Below are 5,557 nucleotides of genomic sequence, written 5' to 3'. Positions count from 1 at the left end.
AGAGAGGGGGAGGGGGAGAGATGGGAGAAGGAGAGAGGAGAGAGAGAGAGGGAGGGAGAGAGAAAAATAAAGGCGAGGAAGAGGGGATGGAGGGAGATAGAGTAAGGAAAGAGGGGAGCATGAGAGAAGGGGGTGGAGAGAGAGTAAAAGAGAGAGGGAGAGAAACGGGGGATGGAGGGAGAAAGATGGGAGAGAGAAAGAGAGCGCAGAACTTCAGCGTGAAGCAGCTTGGGACATAATTACTGTCTAACTAGATCATATCTTGATGTGAAAAGATAATAGGTGTTTTTCGGAGGGTAGGATTTGCCATGTACATTCCTGCACATCTCTGTAATGCCGCTATAGGTAACTTAACCCCTTCACTGTCGGATTGGCCCACAATGCTTTGCTGGGGGGAGAGTCGTCTTTTTTTAAACGCTGATCTGTGGGGCTAGCGGGTTAACCCTTCTGTTGCTGGAGGGGTAAGCGACCCAGCAGAGGTTACTGGTTGCTCCGATCAGATTCACTTCATTTATAGTGTGTGTATTCTGTTAACGCTCCCTAAAATTCCAAGCTGCCTGGAGATAACATCTTCCCTAGTGAGGGGAAGCCGGCTTCAAAGCAGATTGTTTAGGGGCCGTAGCCTCAGTTTTTGGAGCCTGATCAATAGTTCACAGTCCCGGAAAACAGCTCCCAAATTCCCCAGACATTCCCGGGGCGCTGCAGCATAAACGAGGAAGGAGAGAATATCTGTAGACATCATGAGAAGTTTTGCCCGTAATGCGGGATGTGAGCACCGCCGAAACGGCAATGTTCTTTTCATTTTTTTAAATTGGGTATCGCAGATTTCCCCTTTCAATCTGTGCTAAAGTCCTCACCTTACTCTGCATTCCTGGGGATTTTGGCTGCGGGGAAAAGTAGAAATATTTCGGTGAAAGAGATCAGGATAAGTGGAGCACTTATATCTGAGCTGCAAGTTTGTGCAATAACCAAATCCTTTAGAGATGAGAGAGGGGGAGATATTCTGTACTTTGCAAAACTAAATTAGCATTCTCTCTCTCTCTGCGTTTTACAGTTACACATACACACTGCTCTGCGTGTTATAATTACACATACTGCTCTGCGTGTTATAATTACACATACACTGCTCTGCGTGTTATAATTACACATACACACTGCTCTGCGTGTTATAATTACACATACACACTACTGTGCGTGTTATAATTACACATACACACTGCTCTGTGTGTTATAATTACACATACACACTGCTCTGCGTCTTATAATTACACATACACACTGCTCTGCGTATCACAGTTACACATAGGAGAATCCTTGATGGGGAAGGATGTAGGAGTGCTTGTAGACAGCAGGCTTAACAATAGTGCCCAATGTCATGCAGTAGCGGCAAAGGCAAACAAGATCTTATCTTGCATTAAAAGAGCAATTGATGGAAGGGAAGTAAACATAATTATGCCCCTTTACAAAGCATTAGTAAGACCACACCTTGAATATGGAGTACAATTTTGGGCACCACTCCTTAGAAAAGACATTATGGAACTAGAGAGAGTGCAGAGAAGAGCCACCAAATTAATAAAGGGGGTGGGACAATCTAACTTATGAGGAGAGGCTAGCTAAATTAGATTATTTACATTAGAAAAGAGGCGTCTAAGAGGGGGATATGATAACTATATACAAACTAGCTGAGAGACCCGGCGTTGCCGGGATGTAAATGCGTAATAGGTAGTATTATTTATAAATCGTGGAACAATAGGTGACTGTTTGTTGTAAAGGTTGGATAATAATATTGAAAAGAAAGATGGAAGAAAATGTAATACGATGTTGTATAAAAATGGTTTATTGTAACCACACCCACAGTACAATGTACATTTTGGTGCCATAAGTGATGTAAAAATCTGAGTTGTGTGTCCTGCTAGGGTGTGAGGCGGCGGGTGGCGCGTGGGTTGTGAGTGCTGTGTGCGAGTGGGGTCCTGCTAGGGTGTGAGGCGGCGGGTGGTGCGTGGGTTGTGAGTGCTGTCTGTGAGTGGGGGTCCTGCTAGGGTGTGAGGCGGCGGGTGGCGCGTGGGTTGTGAGTGCTGTCTGTGAGTGGGGGTCCTGCAAGGGTGTGAAGCGGTGGGTCAGTGATGTCGGTGCGTAGGGGCGGGAGGCAGCAGGTGTGTGTGGCGGCAGGTATGTGTCGAGTGTGGCGGGTGTCTGTTGAGTGCGTGCAGCGGCTGTGAGGCGGTGGGTGAAAGGCAGATTCGGCCGGAGTAAGGGCGGGTGAAAGGCAGAGGCGGGGGTGGGGAGGGCGGTAAGGCGGGCATGAAGGCGAAGGGCGGCGGGAAGGGGAGGAGGGGGTGGAGGAGGGGGGCAAGGGGTGGAGGAGGGGGGCAAGCGGTGGAGGAGGGGGGAAGGGTAGAGGAGGGGGGGGGAAGGGTTAGAGGAGGGGGGGGGAAGGGTTAGAGGAGGGGGGAAGGGTTAGAGGAGTGGGGGGGAAAGGGTTAGAGGAGGGGGGGGGAAGGGTTAGAGGAGGGGGTGGAAGTGTGGGAGGGGGGTGGGAGGGGAAAGGGGAAAAAGAGGTGGAGGGGGGGGGGGGGGGAAGAGGAGCGGAGGGGGGGGGTGGAAAGGGGAGCGGAGGGGGGGTGAAGGGGAGCGGGGCGGGGGGTAAGGGGAGCGGGGGGGGGGAAGGGAGCGGGGGAGGGAAGGGGGAGCGGGGGGGGGAGGGGAGAAGTGGTGGGAAGGGGGAGGAGGTGGTGGAAAGGGGGAGAAGGGGGGAGGTGGTGGGAAGGGGGGAGGTGGTGGGAAGGAGGAGGAGGGGGAAGGTGGTGGAAGGGAGAGAAGGGGGGGATGTAGGGGGAAGGTGGTGGGAAGGGGGAGGTGGTGGAAGGGGGGAGGTGGTGGGAAGGGGGGGAGGGTGGAGGTGATGGGAAGGGGGGGAGGTGGTGGGAAGGGGGGGGAGGTGTGGGAAGGGGGGGGAGGTGGTGGGAAGGGGGGGAGGGGTGAGGTGGTGGGAAGGGGGAGGCGGAGGGGAGAGGCGGGGGGGGGGGGAGGAGGTGGGAAGGCGGGGGGTGGGAGGCGGTGGGATGGCGGGGGGTGGGAGGCGGGGGGGAGGTGGTGGGAAGGGGGGGGAGGGAGGCGGTGGGAAGGGGGGGAGGGAGGCGGTGGAAGGGGGGGGGAGGCGGTGGGAAGGGGGGGGGTGGGAGGCGGTGGGAAGGGGGGGTGGGAGGCGGTGGGAAGGGGGGGAAGGGGGTGGGAGGCGGTGGGAAGGGGGGGTGGGAGGCGGTGGGAGCGGTGGGAAGGGGGGGTGGGAGGCGGTGGGGAAGGGGGGGGAGCGGTGTGAAGGGGGGGGAGGCGGTGGGAAGGAGGGGGGTAGGCGGTGGAAGGGGGGGGTAGGCGGTGGGAAGGGGTGGGGGAGGCGGTGGGAAGGGGGGCTGGGAGGGCGGTGGGAAGGGGGGAGGCGGTGGGAAGGGGGGGGGGGCGGTGGGAAGGGGGGGGGAGGCGGTGGGAAGGTGGAGGGGAGGCGTGGGAAGGGGGGGGAGGCGGTGGGAAGGGGGGGGAAGGCGGTGGGAAGGGGGGGGGGAGGCGGTGTGGAGGGGAGGTGAAGGGGGGGTGGAAGGGAGGTGAAGGTGGGGGGGTGGAGGGGAGGTGAAGGGGGGGGAGTGGAAGGGAGGTGAAGGGGGGGGTGGAAGGGAGGTGAATGGGGGGGGGGTGGAAGGGAGGTGAAGGGGGGGGGTGGAAGGGAGGTGGAGGGGGGGGGGGTAAATGGGGAGGTGAAGGGGGGTGGAAGGGAGAAGTGGAGTGGAGGGGAGGTGAAAGGGGGTGAGGGGAGGTGATGGGGGGGTGAGGGGTGGGTGAGGGGAGGTGAAGGCCGCTCACTCACCCGTCCGGCAGGTCCCACGTGGATCTGAGGCGGGAGGCAGCGTGTTGTGGCCGCTCCCCCGCTGTGTCCCGGGCGCCGCGATCTTGGGCACTCGGCGCCGCGAGGCAGCCTGCCTGGCCACTGGCTGTTCCCCCGCGGGAGGGGTGAGTTGTAGCGCCGGGGAGGGGGGGGCATGTATATGTGTGGGGGGGGGAGAGGTGGGAGATATAGAGGGGGGGGTCTCGCACGGCCGCTGACACTGGTGTGGGGGGGGGAGCGCTGAAGGGGTAATAATAGTGTGTGTCCCCGCTGAATGTAGCTGCGCCAGGGGAGGGGGGGTCGGGGTGAAAGCGCGGGAGACACGGGGAGAGGAGGAGGTTGCGCGCGGGTGCTGCTAACTGTGAGCCCCGCTAATGTATGTAACAGTGTGTGTGTGTGTGTGTGTGTGTGTGTGGTGTGTGTGTGTGTGTGTGTGTGTGTGTGTGTGTGTCACTGTGTGTGTGTGTCACTGTGTGTGTGTCTGTCCATTGTGTGTGTGTCTGTCCTGTGTGTGTGTGTCCGTGGTGTGTGTGTGTGTGTGTGTGTGTGTGTGTGTGTGTGTGTGTGTGTGTGTGTGTGTGTGTGTGTGTGTCACTGTGTGTGTGTGTGTCACTGTGTGTGTGTCTGTCATTGTGTGTGTGTCTGTCACTGTGTGTGTGTCCGTGTGTCCGTGTGTCCGTGTGCGTGTGTGTGTCTGTCACTGTGTGTGTGTGTGTGTGTCTGTGTGTGTGTGTGTGTCTGTGTGTCCCTGTGTGTCCTTTGGCCGTCACTCCGCCTCAGGCCAATGAGAGGTGTGCGGGGGCGGGCGGGCCAAGGGACCAATGAGATTTCCCCTAGGGACACCGGACATCCAGGCAGGCAGGCAAACATACAGTGCTTTCACTAATATAGTATAAGATATATTCGGGGACAGTACAGGGAGCTTTCAAAATAACTATTCATCCCCAAGGGCAGTACAAAGGACACAGGGTCATCCCTAAGGCTGCGCTTATAGTGATCACTGCATTGCTTGCTAGACGAAATCGCATGAGTGCGATTTCGCTGGCGGTAAGGGGCGGTGACGTCAGCAAGGGAGAAGGCACAAAAGGCAAGAGGGAGATATGATTGGCTTGCCACCAGTCACGTGATGCGGGCCGTCGCTGTGTATCACAAAATCCTTTGTCTTCTGTGCTTTTGGTCTCCACGTTGCTACACATCGCCGTCGCAGTCGCACCCGCTATGGGCACCCGCAACGGACTTCAGGTACTTGCTTTGGCGCTGCGCGCTGTCGCCATAACTATAAGCACTGGTCCTTAAGGTTGGAGGAAAGGAGATTTCACCAGCAACAAAGGAAAGGGTTCTTTACAGTAAGGTCAGTTACAGTGTGGAATTCATTACCCATGGAGACTGCGTTGGCAGATACAATAGATTTGTTCAAAAAAAGGTTGGACATCTTTTAGAGAGGAAATGTATACAGGGATATTCCAAATAAGTATACATGGGAAGAATGGGTGATCCAAGTGTAACGGGTATATCCCCCTCCCAATCGCATATAGTGTGTGTGTGGGGGAACCTAATGTTACCAGGTGTGGTGCTTTACCTGTTAGGCTCACAGGAGGCCCTAAACCTCCGCCACGGGGAGCCTGGGGCACGTATAAATAATAGGAGTAACCTCGTACTCGGTGCAGCGCCTCCACCTGC

This window comes from Ascaphus truei, chromosome 19, assembly GCF_040206685.1.
Source record: "Ascaphus truei isolate aAscTru1 chromosome 19, aAscTru1.hap1, whole genome shotgun sequence".
NCBI classification, from domain to species: Eukaryota; Metazoa; Chordata; class Amphibia; order Anura; family Ascaphidae; genus Ascaphus; species Ascaphus truei.
This window is presented reverse-complemented; position numbering follows the sequence as displayed.